Raw genomic sequence first — 21,558 nt, forward strand, 5'->3', positions numbered from 1 at the left:
CGGACCGTGATGAATCGCTACCGGAAGGAAGCTGGCTCCGATTTTCTGGCAGCCGTTGCCAAGCAGATGAAGTTCCTGGAGAATGTGCTTACGGACTACCAGCACCCACTCGACCAGACGGAAAAAGAGCTGGAAGAGGTACGGAATCAAATGATGCTGGACTGTTGTCCAGCGAATAGCGCAGGTGCAAACTGACGAGGTCGAGTTTACTTACGGCCAGGCGGGGGACACCAGGTTCCAGGTGGTTCACTTGGCGGGCAGTCCGCTGCATGTGGTCTTCAGGCTGCGCGTAGAGAACTTTGCTGTGCTGGAAGTGATCGATCCGCTGCGGCAAGGGTTGATGTGCTGGAGCAATTTGGCTGCTCCCAGGAAATGACTGGTCAGGTGCAGCTCAACTTGAACCAGTAGGGTGCACCTCACGGACGTAAGACCCTCCAAGAGCAGCTGGCATCAGCAGAGGCCGAGAACAGGTGTCAGGTGGACGTACTTGGGAGCACCAGCCCGGACTTCTGGCAAGGCTGCTACAGCTACTATGACCTAATATAGGACTTGCGTTCTAAGTCAGGACCACTTCAAGCTCATGCACACGTTCGCCGACTCTCCCGATGACCACTAGCTTTTCCGGAACAGGCAGGAGATAAGGCACCGGAACAGGCAGGAGATAAGTTTACTCACGAACTAGCCACTAACAATTCCATCCGTTTTTTAGACTTGTTGCTAACCTTTTCTGGAAAAGGCCATGTGTGCTGGATGTACTCACCAAGAACAAAAAAGGGGCTGCTACCCTTTGACTCTAACCACTCTAAACTAGTCAAGCGAGGTATTGCTAAGGCTTGTTTCCATAACGCCGTGAAAAAAAGTTGCTGCCACACCGTGTCAACCAGTGTCACTACGCAAGCCCAAAGTCTATCTGATGCAGGCTTCCCAGGAGAAATGTTGAGAGCGGTCGCTGAATCCGTATTAAAGGAGATGAATGGCATGGCCAAGAAGGGAGACAATGATGCACCTGACAAAAGGAAAAAAGTGCAAGTCATGCCTTATTTGCACAAAGTGGCGCACAATGTTAAGAAAGTCGCCGAGCGCCAGGGGGTCAATTTGGTGTTTTCTGCGCCAGTTAAGCTTTCAGGTCTTTGCGCACGAATTATGCCTGGCGGAAATAAGAAGCGTTGCACGACCAAACATAGAACTATGTACACAAAGTGCCGGACCGAAGTGATCTACAAGATTCCGCTGACCTGTGGAAAATTTTATATAGGTCAGACAGGGGACTGTGTGAACGAGAGGTTGCGCAAGCACAGAACAAAAGTCGGCGCTGGTGAAGATGGTAATCTTGCTCTGCATTGCAGTAGATGTCCCGGAAAATGTTCCCCACGTTTCGCAGATGTCACCATCCTGGGCTGCGGAAAAACACGGAAGGCTCGTGAAATCTTTGAGGCCTTCCAGATTGCCAAACATGGTGATGCTTGCGTCAGCTCACCATCGATAGCATTAACGGCAAAAGAATTTGATTATTTGAGTGATCATGTTTGAGTGTTGCCTTGGCGTATGCGTGGTGATTACTTGGCGGTCTGTACTCAATGAAAAATTCAGTTGTTAGTCCAGCCGTTGTCCTGTGTCGTTCTCTTCTTGTGTTTCCGTCTTTTTTGGCTGGTTTTCTCCCTTGAGATAAGGCGGCCAGTTCAGTGGCTCCGCACCCTGAAGGCGAGCCCATAACCCACATCACCAGTGCGGGAGATGTCGAAGATAAAGAAGTTCCGCCCTGCCTCTAGCTAGCGCGAATGCTCATGGAATCAAGGCTGTTGGCTTTCATAAGTGGCACGACCGGGCAGTTGATTTCGTTCTTCTCTGATTTGCGACAGCGCTGTCGCGCCAAAAAGTCCCCTATGCTCCTTTGTTTAGCTTACTGTTGGCTTCCTTCATGTATGTCATAACGAAGCCGCTGTTTTCCCTCCCTTCTCGGCTAAATAGCTACAGTTGAGTCATTTGGGAGCGAGGATGGGGCAATCTCCCTGAACAGAGTGTATACTGGAAAGGAGCTTATAATCGAACAATCTCAACGAGAAAGAGTTGGAGGCAAGTTTTCCAAATGCACATCCGCTGGTATTGACGAAATTCCAATCAAGCTAGTTGATTAACTTAGTCCAAGAAGCAAGCAAGAGTTGTTGAAAGCATTGGACACAGTTACATCGAATAAATTGCACGTTTTAGATTGAATTTTATCAGTTATAAATGAAATTAATCTAGGATCATCATAAAATCTTTCGTAGTCACAACGATAACTTCAGTTACATAAAGGCTACCAATGCAAACAGTGAAATTAAAAATGGAGACATCGATCAAAATAATCTAAAGTGCAGAACGAGTTCACAAGCTATAGGCTCTTTGCTGATTGCTGGTTCGTCCTTAGGCAAAGTATAGAAATAGCTAAGCCGGAAAACAAGCCTCTGTATTCAGCCTTCCTGGAGATAAGCAGAGCGTGCAGTAACATAAACAGTTAGCTCCTGTGGAGCATACTGAACGGTGAAGGCATTGATGATGTGATAATTGATTTGATACACCAAATACACTGAAATAATAAACTTGAAATTACACGGGAAAAGATAAGTGCAACTGTCAAGGTACACAAAGGACCACGCAGAGTTTTCCATTATATCTGCTGCTGTCCATGATATATGCGATAAATGTTGAAAGTTTCAAGAAAGTAATCGAGGTAATAATCTCTCGTATAAATTACGCGGGACGGTCGTTTAGAGATATCAAAGGTAACGTGGATAAACCTGCGGTAGTCTTTCGGTAGAAATTTTGCGCGCATAGCCGCTTCGCGGAGAAACCGGAATGGCGACTTTAGAAATGCGTCTACATAAGCTTTTTCATTGACGCGTGCTTCGCGAAAAAGTAGTAACTGCTTTGTGACTGTTCCTTTATCAATCTTTTTTTCCCAACAGAAATTCGAAGAGTACATGACGCCAGCACCCAGAGGCCGCGCATCCATCACGGCGTTGGGGCTTAGTGCAGTCGCGTACCGTGCGTTCGACGGGTTCATGGATTTCTTTAGGTGAGTGTCCAATTCCTTACCAGTTTCCTCGCTTCTAGGTGTGGGGTATAATGTAGTGTACCGCCAGGCAATTTTTTTTTGCACTTAAAGCTGTGATGCCTCTTCTAGGAAGCGTTATTTGTACCCTGCCTGAACACTGTGATTTTCAACACAGACTTCATTTAAAGCCCCCTACATGAGGTTTCTTGTCCACGGATTTCGCGAAAAGATCTCAAAACGTTTACCAGCTTATTTAGTGCTCATATGAATGGTAGAATGAACAAAGTTTGTTTTAGTTACATCCTCTAAGTTCAGTCCCATCACTGTATACTGCTATCGTTTCTAAGCCGCTAATTGCGTTTGCATTTTTTTTTTAAAGAATTCAGAGGAGATGGGAACAGGGGCAATGTACAGTTCGAGCCGGTCATTTGCCGCTTGCCAAGAACGTTTCTCCTGGCGTGACGTTTCGATGGAGGCGAAACGAGAAAGGTGCCTATGTGAGCTACAACGTCAGTGCACGTAAAAATCCCCTTATGTCGAAATTATTTTCTAGCCCTGCACTACGCCTTTTCCTGTCTTCCATCTTCCACACTCTGTATTTGATCTATTCCTCACGTCACTCCTGAGTGACCGAGAAGTGAGATATTTACTCTGCCCTTTCTTTCCTCAAAACCAGTTTTTCATTGTTCTCGGCGTGTGGCGATGCCTGTTGCACGGCACGCTTCCTTCCTACTGCTTCACCTCTCATGCCGTTCTGCTCGTTTGAACTCCAGGAGGGTAACATGAAATCTTAGTACCCCACTAAGGCATCTCTTTCTTCCCTCTTGCTTCACTCCTTCTGCTGATTTCTTATCTCAGCGCGCTAAAAACGTCCGTGTCTTGCGCGATGTGAACCACAGTATGTGATGCAGTAGAAACTATTTCAGAGCCCTTCCCTAATCAGACTATTGCAGCAAACAGCTCAAAAGTCTGCTCCCCAAACGGAAGAGAGGTATTTCCAGACATTGTCAGTGTGGCATCCCAGTTTAAAACAGACTAAAATACACTCCTAGGGACTTGTGCTCTTCAGTAATTTCAATTTGTTGGTCTTCTTAGGTGAGGAGGTGGTTTTGGATAATTGATACGTTTCTTTCGCGGAATTTTGTAGCCTTGGGCTTGGTAAATATGGATGTATCTATACTGAGGATGTCATTTATGTAGGCGTTTAACTAAAGGGACCCCAGTATGCTGCCCTGTGGGACGCGACTGACTGGAAAAAGAGATGAAAGGCGCCTGGCTGTTTTCTGTTTTGGTGGTAGTCTTCAAGCACTTTGAGGCATTTACCACGGATTCTGTACATTTGGGGTTTGTTGGGAAGCATCGGACGACTTACGCAATCGAAAGCCTTACTAAAATAAAGGAAAAGGCCCACCATATACAAGTTGTCATTTATATTGTGTAATGTGCCTTCATTATTTAGAAGGCTGTTTCTGTGGATTTACCGGTCGTGAATCTAAATTGTGAGTCAGGTATCAACTTAAGTTTATCAAAGAACTTGAAGAAATAACTTTTTCCAGTCCCTTCGGAAAAGAGACATCGGCCTGTATTTTGATAGCATATTTTGGTCACCTTCTTTATAAATTAGACGAGTTTGCAGTTTTCGTTCAACTGGGAAAAATCCCACTTCCAAATGCAAGATTGTAGAGGTAAGAAGACAAGGTGAGATGATAGGTTAGACATATTTCAATGGTTTTATCTGCATGGTGTTGATATCTAAAGCTTTAGTGCTGCTAATTCCCATGCACACGTTATAAACTTTATTTGCACCGGTATGCCAGAAAAATGTAGTCTCACTAACCTGATCAGGATGAAAGGCAATAGTAGTGTCTGTAAAATATTGAGGTGAAGAAACCTCTTTCAGAAAATGTTCGCTAAGTAGACATGCGGGAAAAGAGTATCTGACAGGTAGCGAAATCCTGCCGGAGTGGCGAGAAAAATTTGTTGGCAACATAATAAAAAATATGCTGACAATCGTAGAGCTCGCCACAAAACGAGCTTTCACTTAGCTGTGTTGTAATTTCTCGAAGTGCGTCTCTCACTTTTTTCCACAAGGGCTCCTTAGTTGGCTCGTTCAGGAAGTTGTCTTTGACGTGCCATAGAAGTGGGCGCTTAGATACTTCGGTGATGAACAATTCATTCTAGGGTACATGCGACATTTTGCTTTTTTGCCGGAAGCAGGTGTAGTGAACAAACACTGGCCTTCCCGCACGACTCCTTTTCTTGTAATGTGGCTGTTCCGCCGTGCAGCCATTGGTGAGAGGGCGCAGCTAGCACGCTGTCGCAGCGAAAAAATTGGCTGTGGCTTGCTAAGGTTAAGCCTGGATATCTCGAAGCGAAAAGCTCTCGCTGCTTTTCGGCCAACTCCCAAGCTACCACTTCTGGATCGGTGTTACTGCGCCGTCCGACTGTTGCTTCTTCTTCTCGTTCCATGGCGAGAGTCTGCGCCTGTTCTATGGGCAAGCGCGCCTTATACACCCCTCCTTTCAAATGTGCACTGCGCATGGCTGCGGCGAAAGGTCAAACGGTGGCAAGGATTGCCGCCTCTTCCATGGCCCCCGCCGCCGCTCACGCGTTCTCGCAACACCTTGCGAAAGAGCCTTCTCTTTTGGGACGGCGGCGACCGCGCGGCAGCGGCGAAGGGTAAAGCGGTGGCGAGGAGGAAAAGCGGCGACACTCAGACGATGGAGTGAGCGCGAGGCGGCGACGACGGCTGCGGCAGCAGCGGACACCTGCGCACCGCGTGACGTCGCTCGGTTTCGTGCATGCGCAGCTGTGGCAAATCTGTAGTGTGGCTCACGCGAAGCGCGGTGTTGACGAGCCTAGTGAAACTTTTCGATCAAAAATTTCCGAATTGTTGGAACCTCTTCGCTCTGGCCGGCGGAGCCGCCGCGACGGGTCGAAACAGGTTTTTTACGCCGCGGCGACAGCAATCACGAGAATTTTCGCTTGTATGCGAAGAAGCGTTAAGTCGCGTGTCCTACCCGAGGAACTCACTCTCTAGACTTGCAGGCATTGCGCAAAGCGTCTGATCTTCAGCAGCAAGGTTTCTGCTTTTAACCATTTCAGCATTCCGCTTTTCCAGAAGCTCTTTGATGAAGTCATGTGGGAATTCAGTGCTCATTGCTCCCAACTAAAGCTTGGTTTTCATTCTTGAGTTCCCGAATTTCTCTTCGCATTTCCCGCTCATCGACTCACGAGACAGTTTAATTTTAGCTTTTGCTCCATCTCTTAGCTTTGCAATATCATATCTCAAATTCTCTTTCATGTTTGCTGGCCGCCGCGGTGGCTCACTGGTTATGGTGCTCGGCTGCTGACCCGAAAGACGGGAGTTTGATCCCGGCCGCGGCGGTTGAATTTCTGTGGAGGCGAAATTCTAGAGGCCCGTGTGCTGTGCGATGTCAGTGCACGTTAGGGAACCCCAGGTGGTTGAAATTTTCGTAGCCCTTCACTACGGCGTCTCTCATACCCTGAGTCACTTTGTGACGTTGAACCCCATAAACCAAACCAATATTTCATGTTTGCGGCTTCCTTCCCAGTCATTCCTGAACGTGTATTGCTTTACACTCAATTAGCACACTCGATAAAGCAAGAGGAGAACAAAGGAAACGCAGAAGTTCGCAAAAAAAAAAAATCAGAGCACCTGGCAGCAGCCACAAGCGGCTAATAATAATGCTCATGACCAAAGCGTTGATTGCGCTAATCTGCGATGAAGGCATAAATAGATTAGTAAGGTTCTATCGCGTTGTTCGCTATTGCCAAATGCCGGGTATGCCGACGAAGGCGCTTATTTTTCAGTGGATGTGGTCACACGTGAGCCAACATATCAGGTCACAGCGCCGCCGACGATAATGCTTCTTTGAATCAAGTGGTTTCCAGTGCGATTCGGGTTTCTACAACGGCAGCTGCAGGATGAATCGGTGCTGCCGCCCAGTACGACTGCGCAAGCACGACCTGCGTTGAAGACAGTAGCAGATTAGGAGCTTTCCAACGCACACGTCATTACTGGCAAAGAATATTTTTCTGATTTCAGGAGTCAAGTATGACATTCATTCGTATATTTCAAGGCCAAGAATTTTATGTCTGCTGTTTCATTTTCTTTTTTTAGGTCATTGTGGAGAACCTGCGCTGTCCAGGTGACACTGAAGTTATTCCACTAGGCGACTAAAAACTGCTGCCGTCGGTCGCGTGGGCAGCTACAAACGCGAGAGCACATTCTGAACGATTATTAGCCCACGTTTGGCTGATAGTACTATATGCCTCGCTTGTGAGGTGCGATTACGAGTCGCTGGGAATTTTTGTCACAATTTTGAGTCTGTGACGTCAAAATGTCGACACCGCGAGACGTTGACCGCGGTTGCGAAGCGAGGTTGCGGAGTAGCAGGGCTCCACCCAGGAAGCATTTAGTTGCACAATAAGGGACCGTATGCTCACATTTTGCTTTAAACACGCCAATTAATAAAATGAAACATGTGTTATTTTCCTAACAAACTATGTTTCCAAACTTAACAACATGCAGAAAAACAAGGAGCGTCCTCAGTTCTGCAATTAAGTTTGTCCATCAGTCACTTTTGCCGCCGCGAGGGTGCACTGACGCTGGAAAAGCGTCGGCTAGGTGGCGTGAGCTGCGGCCCGATTCAAAGAATTCAGCCTTATCCCTCCACCCACATATTCAGCCATCGTAAACATGGCAGCCAGAAAAAAATCAGCTGATTCGACAAGTGTCCTTTCTTTTTTTACACATTACGTAGAATCAAGGTACCGTGCGGACGTCTTAAGTGCGCGGAAAAATCTATTTAAAGGCAGTGATTGCTACGGGTCTGCCGAGATCAGTTTGCAAGGAGCGCTTGGCTCGAAAACCGGCGAAGGCAGCTTTAAGGCAAGTTCACACTGGCGAGTTGCAAACGTCGCGCTAGTATTCTAGGCGACCGATTTCGGTCAATTAGTTACGGTTTGCTAAGCACATGTAAAACGGCGAGGGAGCGTAACAAATCGATTATGTGGAAATTATGTGGAAAGCTTTGGAAGCTTTCCACATAAAGGAAAACGCTGTAGACTGTATCAGTGACACGTCCGTGGCTCTGTACGCAGCCGAAATCAATTTTTTTGCGTTCGCGTCTGCGTTAACAGCCCTTGGCATGACTATTGTGGTTAAAGATTGCATTTGAGCATGCGTGGCCAGGTGTATAAGTAAGCGTTCCAAGGAAGAAATAAACAGTTGTTAGTGCGCTTGTGTGTGTCTCTGTGTCTTTCTTCGTGGTTCGTCCCTTGGTTGCGCAACCTACACCTTCACAAATCGATTTAAGCCCGTCGCGCGACCTCCGCGACTCGCCAGTGTGAACTCACCTAGACTGCTATCGATGGCAAATGTGCTCTAAGGGCGATACGTGGTTCTATTTATTTTTGTTCAGCAAATACCAGGCGACCATGAATAAACACACTGCAGCAACTGCCGACAAACGGGAACAGACCGGTGCAGCTGCTGGGAGCTTGCAATCTCACTGCGGGAATTCCCGGGCGTGCCGGCTCTTCCCGGCACGCCCGGTCACTGCGGCAACAATCACTTTTCCGCCTTTTAACCAACTAAGGCCGCCCGCTTCGGGTTAAGCACTTGATATTCGTGGTGGTGTTGTTGCCGCTCCGTTCGGATGATGCTCGGATGACGCAGCCGGGGATACTGCGGTGGCGAAAGTTTATGCGAAGGTTGGTTGGTTGGTTTATGGGGTTTAACGTCCCAAAGCGACTAAGGCTATGAGAGCCGCCGTAGTGGAGGGCTCCGGAAATTTCGACCACCTGGGGTTCTTTAACGTGCACTGACATCGCACAGTACACGGGCCTCGAATTTCTCCTCCAAAGAAATTCAGCCGCCGCGGCCGGGATCGAACCCGCGTCTTTCGGGCCAGCAGCTGAGCACTATAGCCACTGAGCCACCGCGGCGGCTTTATGCGAAGGAAGCCCTCCTTCGCCGCCGCCTTGTCTTGGGGGTCTCGCCAGAAAGCGCGCACCTTCTACGACTTAACTTTGACAGTAGTCTCCGCAACCCACCGCAAACACTTGCTCTCAGTCGGTTGGGCTACGCCAACGTTTACTTCATTTCCTACGGTGTCTTGAAACCTACCGGCGGCGAAGGCGCGCACAGCACTTGCCGCTCCACTGACCGGCACTCACCCGCACACCTCCAAGTTCAACGGGGAGTTCGTCGCACAGCCATTGTGCAGTCTCCTTCCTGTGTCAAAACGTCGAAACAACTCGTCTGGCACGTCAAAACTATCTTCATGCACCCTCCTACACCGTTGCTCACGCGGCCTCCGGCGATGTGAAGAACCGCCATTTTGTCTCAAGCGGTTTGAGACCACTCGCTTCAGTCGCAAAAAAGGGTCTCAATCGGTTCGCGTAATTAGGTAAGCAATGTCAGCACTTCTGGAACTATTATGACTCAGCCGGTGACCCAACAACCAATAAGACCGCTGGTCACGGCCGACCAATAGGAACGGGGCAAATTACACACTTTTTGAGACACTTTCCTATTGAGACGATTTGGAGCGACTCGTAATCGCGCCCCTGTAGACATAACCAAGATAACTGACACGCACCACGTGTGGCTTCGACAGAGCCCAGAAGCGCTTGCTAATAGGCTCAGGAAAATGGCGTGGAATAGCCCTACGAGTGCCCCCAAAACTGCCTGCTCATCTCGTTGTGCTGTGTGTTACGCCGCTGCACTCGACACGGCGAACTTCAGCGCAGGTTCCCTGTTCTCAGTGAGAGTAGTTATAAAATTGTAGTCGGCTTCTTCAAGATTTTTGCTGATGAAATTCATGCTTGTTTGAATTTACCCAGTTCAGTACGCAGGTTTCTTTCGTCTGACTGAATGCTTCGTTCGAGAGGCTTTCGACGGCTTTTACGCTGACTTCATTTCCACCTGGAAATTGTAAAAAAACATAGAGATTTTTTTCATAATAACACCAGTCAGCAGCGACAGCGATACTATAAGGAGTCGAAGTGCGATAATACAGATCGTTCAGCAACAAGTAAGGTGCTCAGTGTCATGCGTGTAAAGCTGTCGCTGCTGCCATGTGTGGTGTCGCCGTGATGCTTCAGTTTTATATCTTTTTGGGCATTCACGTGGCCCAGTAGTAAGCCATACGAGGGTGGTTTTCTCTTTGGCAAAACGGGGCGGGCACGACGCTTGCGTAGACCGACGATGCTGGCCCGCTAGACGCAAAAGTAGATCTGGAAGGTGCGGAAAAAGTGCTCAGTGCGTGTAGCGCTGTCACTGCTGCCAAGTATATAGTGTACTAAGTATGTACAGTATGTACAGAAGTGTACTAAAACCTCAAGACCCATCTTGGAACAGCCGGTGACATTACGGCAGGCATATCAAAAACGATGCATATAGAGCACACGACAACCTTGGGATGCATGAGGTGCGTTTGTCTTCTTTTCCAGAACCATATATGCGCCAAACGTGCTGGTGACTGTGGCTCACGTCACGATCCGTGACGCCGACCTGCCAGACTGCTTGATCCTTCCGCAAACCATGGCAGCCCATAAAAGGGGTGTTAGGCCGACCTACTTCAATACAATGGTGAGCGCGCGGATGCTTCTTAAACCGTCCCCGTGCCTTGTCTACGTGTTTGTTAATGAGGTAGCATTAGAGCTCACTCCAGGAGCAAAATGGGCTGTCCGAGCTCAAGAAATTTGCTGACTGGTCTAGCGAGGTCACATGACCTTGTGGCGTCATGACAACCTGCCTTGATGGTTCACCCTGATTGGTCGAGAGAGATCCGTGACCTTGTAACATCACGACAGCCTGGTCACTGTAATAGGTTGCGAACTGTCGGACAGACTCTGAGAAGCGTGCCTACCGTGGCAGGTGGCATTTAAATTAAGGCGAGGTCGAGACAGGTGACGTGGCTTTGTGACATCATCACGACCTGCCCTCTAGGTTGTGAGAAATCCAGTCTTTAGATAGCAGTCTAGATAGCACTAGAATTTACGTCGGGAGTAATGCAGGGGCGGTCCGTTGTCACAAAAATTGACTGACTGGTAGAGTTGGTAGAGAGAGGCATGTCGTCACAAGTTCATGTGACTCCAGAGGAAGCAATCACAGGCCGCTACCCAGGGGATGAAAATTCGAAAATGGGTCGAAATTGATAATAGACAATTCATAAATAGTGTATCATTAGTGATTAGCAGACGAAGTGAGATGAATTAGTTGGCTGTTTAAAAACGAGTAGCGGGAACAGGAGAAATGGTGGATTAGCGGCCAAGAGACACTTGTCATCCCGTCAACCACTGCCGCCACCAGTAACAGAGATAGGAGAGAGCACAAAGACCTCAAGGCACGCTACAAGCCCATCCATACTGCTTTCGAGACTCCCACCTAGACTCATAGAGCAATGACAAAAAAAAATTTAATACAGGGCAATCTAGGCACCGTCCCAGCATGCGGTTCTCTTCTACTGCCTCTAGCAGTCCGAATATGGCTGTTGGAGGCAGCGACAATTGCAAAAATCTGACACAAAGATACCGACAAGTTGCGACAGGAGCTGGGATATATGTGAAATGTACTGTTCTTCCTTTGCTGAGCGCGGTGCTCCCATAAATTCATTGGCTTTTGCTTAACACTTTAACGCCTAGTGCTGCTGCGAGTTTACGGCATGCCAATTTCATTGTGTCTACTGATTTCCTACGTGCACCTTGCGGAAAAAATTCGATGACAAGTATGCCAAGAAATAGGGGGCCCGAATGTGCGTCTGCCAGTCAATGATGAATTTTTCGTGCTTCATTTCGCAAGAACTGCTCCGGGAAGAACGAAAATTAATTACAAAAAGGTGCTTACAGTGACCTTTCAAGACTTATTCCTCTAACAAGAAGCTTGGAGCGCATATTTCTAAACTTGTTAAACCTTGTTTTGTCGAGAGACAGCGAAGATAGGGGTTTGCAACATTACAACACGTCGAAGGAAATATTATTACGGGGGTTAGCGCAGCAGCAGGCGCGAGAGGCCGCAGTCATGGCACACCAAACCGCCACCCCAAGCACTAGTTGCTACGTTGCCAAGGATCAATAATGTTTAATAAACAGATTCACACAGCGCTACGGAACGAGGTCCTCGTTCCGTAGCGCTGTGTGAATCTGTAAATTAAGCATGAACCAACTAGCCCACACCAGAATCCTCTTAGATCGATAATGTTGTTCACCAGAACTTTGTCCACCCCTGTCTGGATGACATGACACTCAGGAAGAGAGACACGGCAGGGCCTTCTGTGTATAGGGCTGGCATCATCCTTATTGATGCGATGGGTAAAGATAGTAGTTTGGCCAAAAGGACGATTCCCGAAATTGAAGACGTCCCTGTAGGGTGCTAAATGGGCGCAGAGGGCGTTGTAGTGATCAGGTGGCACATCCGCCGAGATCATCGATGAAGTGGGGTCCGGGAGTGAAGCGGACGAGCGAAGAAGGGCATGAAGACCAGAGTTAGGCTCAGCTGAGAGAGCAGAAACTGTGCATTCGGCCAAAGGAATCAGTTCAGCGAGTGTGATGCCACAAGGTAAAACTTGGGGTGAGAGACTGAAATTCAGAATAGAAGGTAGGTGCGGTTGCCGCTGACGGTCAGGACTTTGTGTGGAAGGATTACGTTACTCTGGAGGACAACGTCCTTGATTGGGGATGTGACGTAGGTACCATCAGGAACGGCGGGAAACGGGGACATTGGGACACAGACTGCAGCGTCTCGCGGCAGGCGAGTGAATTTAGCGGCACAAGCGGGATGGCTTGGTATCGACGCTTTCAGAGCAGAGCGGCAAGTGAAAACAAAAAAGGCCAGTGGAGCAATCAATTAGTGCCGCGTGCGCAGTTAAAAATTCGATGCGAGGATCACATCGGGGGGGCATTGGTCGAGGACAGTAAACAGGACAAGTGTAGTACGAACGGCAATGCAAACATGCTCAGTGCACTCTCCTACAATGGTAGCAGCACTTCCGTCGGAGACAGGAAAGGCTGAGAGAACGGTACGTATCACAACCTTGTTCAGACGACGGCGAAAGGAGGAGCTCAAGACAGAAATTTGGGCGCCAGTGTCAATCAGAGCGGTAACTGGTGCACCGTCCACTGGGATATCGAGTAGGTTGCGGCGATGAGCGAGGGTCAGCAGAGGATTTTGGGCTGGATCATCAATGGAGCGTCACCTCCGGGGGCTGCATTGGTTAGTTTTGCGAGTGAGAGCAAGGTAAGGGTGGAGTGGACGGGCGTCGAAATTTCGGTGAACGGGAATGGTGGACTTGAGGCGAAGGCTAGTGGCTGGACTTTCGCGGGGTCGCAGTGTCGAAGGCGTGAGGAAACTCAGCACGGGAAGACATCTGACGTGGTTCGTTGTCGGCCCGATGAACTTAATTAGAACTGGGTCCGTAGTCGGCACGACGATCGTAAGTATAACGAAGTTGATGTGGTGAAAACCAACGGCTGCGGCAGTGGTGGGAAACGTGGCCCACACGCGAACAGGTGAAGCAGAATGGTCGGTAATCCGAGGTGCGCCAATACGCAGGATTCCTGTAGCGGTAATGTGGCAGTGTGGTCGGAGTCCATGAAGCAGCAGCGACCAGTGGAGCGGTGGTCGGCAAACAGGGCGACGCAGAGGGCAGGCCAGAATTGAGGCCCACGTTCGCGAACTCCTGGCGAACTACGGCCTGGATCAGCGCAATCGTCGAGTCGGCCGGCTGAGGGGTGAAGGTGGCGGGAGTCATAGCTTTCAGTTCGCTGCGTACAAGGCAGGATGGGACGGCTGTTGCAGTGTTGGCAGGTCATCGCAGGTGGATGTCGCCGCCGTGTTCGGAAGGCGGTCGAAACGAGAAGCAATCCGACGCTGTTTTGCTCACTCGAATTGCAGGCATACCTGGAGGACGGAGTCGACCGTTGTACAATCTTTGCACAGGTGGTGGTGGTGGTGTGACATTTTTATTAGAACATCCTTTCTGTTAGGCGTTCAGTACATCCTGGGCCAAGGCGACGAGGGCACGTTGCAGACTCAGTTCCAGGGAGGCGAGCCAGATGGGCCACGGTGGGGGTGGGGGGAAAGGATAGGCGGGGGACTGGAAGGCTGCGTGACACTGTGTAAGGCAGTGTTCTATGTCTGCATATGTGTGTGGACAGTTTGGGCGCTGAGGTGTGGAAGTGTACCGGTATAGGTAAAGTTTGGCCTGTGTATGTAGGAGATTAAACTGTATTCGGCGAAGAATGCGAGCTTCACGGATCGATAAGGATGGGTGCGGTGGTGGTAAATCAGCTAAATCTAATTTTTGCTGCGCGTAGTATTCGTCGACAGTACGTTTGTAAGCCCTGACCGCCTGCTTCGTCGGTGGGCTCGTCCATGGGATCCCCGGCGCCCGGTGTATAGTTTCGCAGGCAAGCTGGTGAGCCAGCTCATTGCCGGGGATGCCCACGTGACCAGGGATCCACCGAAGGGTCACCGGTCGTGGGCTTAATGCTAAGAGGGCGGCATCTAAGGCCGATCGAGTAGGGAAAGGGAGGGCTCTTTCATGGAAGGCACGCAGAGCTGCCTGCGAGTCGGTATAGACAACGTATTGGGGGGCGGGGGGTAGGGCGGTAAAGTGTGTGATGGCATCGGCGATCCCGTGTATTTCTAGGGCGAGCGTGGAGGGTGGGGAGGTGTATGGACCGGTTGTGTGAGTGCTGGTTGTAGAGAGGGAAGGGTGGAGGAAGAAGGCTGCTGTGGAGCCCGCGGTTTCCGTGAGACAGGCGTCTGTGTAGGCCACCGCCGCAGCGTCCAAAGGTGGCTTGTGGTTGTATGCGTATGCCTGGCGATGGCCTGCGTATGTGTGTGCGGACATGTTGCGTGGAATGGGTGCGAGGCGGAGGTTAGGGGGATAGATCGGAGACTACGATGGGTCTGGGAAAGAGATGGGTGCGTAGGGAGTCTGGGAAAGTATCCACCGTCCAGCTGGTGTACTGGACAAGCGGATGATTTGTCTCTCCCGGTGCAGGTTAAGGAGGGCTTGAAGAGGGTGGAAGAGGCCTGTTCTGTACAGGGTGTCTGTAGAAGCCTGATAGGGGAGTCCTAGTGTTGCTTTATATAGTGTATTGAGGGCCCGGGTTAGTTTGTCTTGTTGTGTACTTGTAAGTGGGCAGTAAGGTATGTAGTACAGGAATTTGTTCAGAGCCAGCGCTTGAGCAAGGCGGCTGGCGTGTGTCTCGGAGAGGCCGGCATGTTTTAAAACTACGCGGCGCAGTAAGTGTGTTACTGAGTGGCATGTGCGTCCAATTACGTCTGCTTACGTCCAATTGGCCTGCCAAATCAGTCCCGGAGGTTTTGTTTATAGTTCTCCCAAAAGGTGACGTCTTCCTCATGCGTCTCAAAACAGACACGAGCCGCGCCCGCCATGTAGAAAATCCCGTTGGCAAGCATGAGGGTCGCGTCAGACGAAATGAGGCCGCTTTTATCGCAACAGTTTATGGCAACCATTTTATTTCTCGCTTTGTTCAAACTAGGCCTTCGAGGTGCATACTGCTCGCTCGCTTCCACAGTGACGCTGCACTACGCGACATGGTGACCCAGGCAGCGTTTCAATTTTAAAATTCGATTAGTCATGGAGAGATGCAGCATTTTAACAGGTCAGAGGGCAGTGGTAAAAGCTAAGTGATCAAGAGCGAGCGGGCTCTTGTCCGCTTTCGCACGTGCTTGTGTTTTCCGCGATCGTTCTCTTCGTGCTTGGTAGTAAGCTTGAGCTAACGCTAGCGTCGTTGTTCTTTCCCTCGGCCTGACCGACCTGACCTCACAATGAGCGCATGTCAGCGATGGAAAGGAAATGAAAGTATCAAGAACAAATGCGGCGATTTTAGTACACATGTCGTACACTGCACTTCCCTGCTGCTGGACGTGGATGCTTACAAGTGGAGTAACGAAACAATACATAAAGGTTTCTTTAGAAAACATGCCGTGCTATATTGCATGGGCGTGAGATTAATACAGTAAGCAGACCACATGCATTCTCGCTGTGGTGCAATCTAGACATAGCAAAATTTCAGCGGAAATACTTTAAGGACGTTGCTGCTTGTTTCCGGAATAACTCACCTCCCATAAGTAGCCAGCAGCGTAGTGAGGGCCCGTTGCATGAAATTAAACCTTCTCTAAACATTGAGAGTGGTATGTCTTAAAAGCCACAAAAACGAGCAGCACTGAAAACGTGACTTTTGTCTTATACTATGCTTTTTTCCATGTTGTTCCCTGACACCTGGACAAGGATCACTTTCTACAACAGCTTCAGTCCGTTTCTAACGCCGGAATTCGCTCTGCTGGTGCCATATCCCTCACAATGAAGGCGCGTCTGTACCGGCCCAAGTTCCCAGACCCATCGGTAATGGACGCTGGAAACTACAGCCTATTTGAACGATGTACCACTTTCCAGGGGGAGCAAGACATCTCGCCTTCTGTCGTAAGTATCACGGCGCTCGCACATCAAATGCGGACGTGCAGGCACTGCCTTTGCAGGTCTCTGTAGTGTTTGTTCATTCTTCAAGGCTGCCGGCACACCGCTTTATCGCTTTGTTTGTGATGTAAGCGGCATCACAATTCACAGTTAAATTTAAACCCATTGTTATCAGCCCAGCTGGAGAGTTAAACCCCTCGCTGGATTTGCCGTGCACAGATGGCCAAGTTACAAGATTTAAAGCTTAACTGGTGACCATCCTCGTATGCAGAATAAGATACGGTTTTCAGCAGCACTCCCTTTAAAGAATTCGTTCTAACTATGAAAACTGTGCGCCTGAGATCACCTCCTTGAGGGACACCTTTCTCCTCTATCTGCTGCTTTTAATATGCATTGCCAACACGAACTTTGAAAGTCCTTTCTGAGGAGTAACTTTGTATCGATTTCAGCATAATCCCTGTGTTGCCAACGTAGGAGAGGCCGCGGATACCATAGCGCCAAGTGGTTTCATATGCCTTTTCAAAGTCGAAAAAACAGACAATGTTGTTTGAGCGCGAATGCATCCTTTGCGTAACACTCATATGCAACGAGCTGATCAACTGTTGAACGCCCGGCCCTAAATCCTGCTTGGTGTTCGTTGAATTCAAGGGAATGAAGAAGGCGACGGTTTACCATTTTTTCGAACAGCTTACTTAGTCTGCTGGTTAGAGCAAGGCCGACAACTCGCTGTGAGTGTTGCTTCCTTGCTTGGTCTTAATATTGGGACAACGATCGCGTCCTTCCAAGATTTAGGATATCGTCATGTGGCCCATATTTTATTAAACAGAACAGTTTTAAGGGTATCCACATGCAGGTGCTTCAGCATTCCGTATGTGATCCGGTCCGGATCTTGTGCTGAGTTCCCATATGTGATCAGTGCAATCCTCAGCTCCTGCAAGTTAAATTTGCTGTTGTACCATCCTCTGCGTGGTCTTTTATCATTGGTGGGGTTCCTCTCCTCGGACGACTTGTGCCGCAAGAAGGTATCTGTATTGCGTGCAGAGCTAAATATATATTCAAAATGCGCCCTAGAGGGTCTCCTTGATGTTCGAGTGAATCACCAGTGGTGCTGATAAGAGGTTTTGGGTGAGCTCTATGTTCTTTAAGAGCTCTCAGCCTATTGTAAATTTTGTGTGTGTCGGAATAGGGGTTCACAGACGCAAGGAATGATGCCCAGCTTTCTCGTTCGGAATGCGTCGAACACGCCTGCCATTCGCCTTTGCTTGCTTAAAGGAAATTAGGTTCTCAGCTGTAGGGTATGTGCGTAATTTTGACCATGCCCTATTATGGCTCTCGCGAGCAGTCTTGCATTGTGTGTTCCAGCACGGTCTCACGGTCTTCACTTGCTTCGTGGTGTACTCGATGTTTGTGGAATGAATTTTTCTGCGGCCTGTATGATATGTACCGTGATCAAAAGCTGAGTTTGATCAACACCTAAATCGGTGACCGATGAACAGGAGCTGGTCGAACTGGGGTTTGTCTATCACCAGGTCCTAGCTTTTTGGCTTTGTAGTTCGCCCCTTTGAGTGTCGGCAGGGAATTTGCAATCAGAAAATAATTTGCAGTGGCTTAACTCTGCTATGCCAGGATATATGTAGTGTGAGGTATTGGTATGTCTTGGTTGAGCTTGTGGTTATTAGCTTGGCTTCCACACTGTCAAACCTTGAAAATCCGGTACTTATAACTATGACCAAATTAAAGAGGGTACAATGTGCAGTATCAGTTGTCATTGGCAGTGAAATTGGCAGGTTGGCCTCATTTTTGCTACGCTCAACGGCTAACTGCCACGCGACAACATCGGGATCCGATGAATTGACTTTTTCAAATCTCCTGCGCCGCTAAGCTGCAGCCCGACTCTTTTTCCTCTGTAGAACGCGGCGCAGTAGCTGTTGTTGTTGTTGTGACTGAGAGAATTTTAGCCTTTTCTCTTTCTTCTGATCTTTTAACTCTCCTCTATCTGCACAGGCAGCGGTGGTGGCTCGGCTGGAGCCAGTTGGCAGGCCCGTGCACCTTCCTTTTTATTATGGCTGTGGCTAGAGTGCCGTCCAGACGGAACTACAATTTGCGCTAGAGCTCCGTCCAGACGGAACTACAATTTGCGCTAGAGTTCCGTCCAGACGGAACTGCATGTAGCGATGGGGTTCCGTCCAGGCGGAACTGTATCTGACACCATACAGTTCCGTCCAGCACTATCTGCCACAAGAGTTATGTCAAGACGGAATTAAAGTGGAATCTATAGGCCATGAAGTGTTTCCTGAGGGCAACTTTCACGTAGTGTCCACTCTTTATAAAAAAAATCGAAAGGCAATAATCCTTAACCGTCTGACACAGAAAAGTTTTCTCGAACACAGGAACGCTGGCTCCATGCCGCCGGAGCAGACGTGTTCACATCGGCTCTGTCACTGCTAACCAATTACGCAGTGCTAATTACCTCGAAACAAAGTTTTCCTTGCACCAATGTGTCCGTAAAGGCGAGCGGCATCGACCGATACCAGCTGACCCTAGAGGTGCGTTTTTCTTTGCCAAATTTTGTGACTTTTTCTACCGCCGCCTGTGAAGGAGTGGCCTAAGCTCGAAGAAATAGCCGAAGCGCAACGGACCTCTCAACTGGAGCGGCTTTCCACGACCAAAGCCGGGAGGAAGATACTGGACGACCTGGGAATAGGACACTCGAACGAAGCGGAGACGAAGCTCCCCGTCCCCGAAGAGGTCCGACGCCAGACCAGAATCGACCCCATACCCAAGAACATGAATCCCGAGTATAACAAGGGAAGAAGAGCGGCGAGGGTCAAGGCTCTCATCGACCTGCACGCCAACGACGAGCACGCGCGGTACGTGGACGCGGCCGAATACCAACGGAACGCCTTCGCAGCGGTCGTCATAGAAGCGTCGACCGGCGCCACGAGGACGGCAGCGAGCGTGAGAAGCGCCGGAGCGGAACAAGCGGAGGAGGTGGCCATCGCCCTGGCCATCGCCGACGCAGACTGCTACACGGTGCTGAGTGACTCGAGACAGGCGGTGCGAAACTTCGCCAAAGGCCAAGTCTGCAGGGAGGCCTAGCGCGTACAACGAGCGACTAAACTGCAAGACAGAAGAGTAAGAATCAAGTGGTTTCCGGCGCACGCGGGCGACGCGTCGGAACGCAGTGCGAACCACAATGAGACGGCACACGCAGCGGCGCGAGCGCTAACCAACCGCGCCCCGGCAACACACCGTCCGACGTGGTTCGGAGCCAAGGACCGCATGACCGACTACAGCGGAATCACGAAGGCCTACCGCCTGGCTCGCAGGACTCTCCCACCCCCGCACCCGAGGCTGAGTCGAGCGGAGGCGGTACTACTGAGACAGCTCCAGACCGGATCGCTACCGAGCCCGGGACTGATGCATCGCATGTACCCCGAGACCTACCCGACCGATACGTGTAGAGTCTGCCGGAGGGAGCCGGCAGATCACACGCACATCTTGTGGGACTGCATCAGAAATCCAAAGGAAGCAAGATCAGGAACAATCCCGCCGCGGCTGGAGGCAGCCGCGAAGAGCAACGACCATGACCAACAGCTATGGGCCGGCCAGCAGGTCCTCGGGGCGCTCGAAAGGCAGGGACCCAGCGAGCCGGCAACGGCGAGCGGAGACCCGCGCCGAGTAACGGCAGCCTCGTAGACGACGTAGGCCCTCGTCGGGGCGAGCGAGCGCCCAACTGCAGGCACAAATAAAGTTTGTTCAAATCCAATCCAATCTCGAACACAGCGTTTTCAAATTGTCATTTTGTAGCAGACGCACTCAATTTCTTTAACCTGCTATAGCCTGGATTTTGATTCCAGCATGCCTTTTATTTTTGTCACTGTAATTGTAACAGAGCACATTATAACTACATTAACTTTTTTTTTCGCGCATGAAAAAGATGTAGCCCGAAAGTAGCCACATAGCTAATACAAAATTTTTGACGCCAACTCGGACAAAAGGTAGCCCAATTTGGCTATCAATTGCACTATCTGGCAACCGTGCGTATGGGACGCAAACTGTGTAGATCTGCCATAGAACCTAAAAAGTGCGCTAGCATGTGCCGTGCCATCTAGTACTGGTAAAGAAAACTCATTTTGTTTAGTCGAGCTGCGTGGAGCGGAGCCAGGCCAAGCCACAGTGCGGGTGGTAAATACTTTCCCCCTTTCTTCTGACAAACATTGAGCGATTTCATTCCAGCGAACTGTATGTTGCATGTTACCTTCAAAGGGATTGCATTCCTTCACGTCCCGCAGCATATCTAAATCATCGCTTTTCGAGAAGTGAAGGCGCGCTGGTGTCCCACTCATGTTGACGACGTGTGCGTATGGAGCCAAAACGTGCACCGTTTTGCTTTTCCCGCTCACAGTGCCGAAGGTCTCGCGATATCCCGCGAGGTTTCGAGCTTCACGTGGTCTCGCGAGACCGTCGGCACACTCGTTGCTATGACGACCACAAACGCTTCTCCGTCAGGCTTAGGAGCTGCTGAAACTGACTTCTATAGGGAAAACAAAAGCTAGTTCTCACCTAAAACTTCATGCGAGAGCAAGAATGAACCAACTGAAGGCAAATACAGCAGTTTACAGCACGATACCACCTCGAGGGATTAGCGACGAAGCTGTTATCGTTGTGAAGCGGTCGGGCAGGGCGCCGCCATCTTGCCAACGCCACGTACGCAAGCAACGTGAAGACCCCAACGCAAAGATCCGAATCTCACGTACGTCCGTGCGACCAACGCAGACACTTCACGTTCTGCGCATGCGCACTGGTGACCCGTAAGCGCTGTACTTACGTGAAGCTTCTACATACGTGAAACTAAAACTGTCTATTGTATGGACGGAACTCTAGCTGCAGTAAAAAAATGGCCGAGGCTTAGCTTCGGTTAAGCCTAGTCAGATGCGAAGCATATTGTCGCCGAGTTGCATATCGAGCACGCCGCTTGGCTAGACGTTCTTCACGCTCTTGATCAGTCTCTGTAGCACGCCGCAACTTTTGCTTCTCATT

General features: G+C 49.7%; 1 pseudogene across 1 annotated transcript in view; it reads left to right on the top strand.

Annotated features, from left to right (window-relative positions):
* LOC149325188 (uncharacterized) overlaps nucleotides 1-21,558 on the top strand; it is an 86,725-nt pseudogene that overhangs the window by 28,793 nt on the left and 36,374 nt on the right. Inside the window, exons 4-6 of the transcript XR_016286453.1 lie at nucleotides 2,946-3,055; nucleotides 10,517-10,655; nucleotides 16,330-16,521. The product of XR_016286453.1 is annotated as an uncharacterized LOC149325188 (transcript). The remainder of the gene's footprint in view (nucleotides 1-2,945; nucleotides 3,056-10,516; nucleotides 10,656-16,329; nucleotides 16,522-21,558) is intronic.

This window comes from Amblyomma mixtum, chromosome 10 (assembly GCF_055824585.1).
Source record: "Amblyomma mixtum isolate Tamu chromosome 10, ASM5582458v1, whole genome shotgun sequence".
Classification (NCBI taxonomy): Eukaryota; Metazoa; Arthropoda; class Arachnida; order Ixodida; family Ixodidae; genus Amblyomma; species Amblyomma mixtum.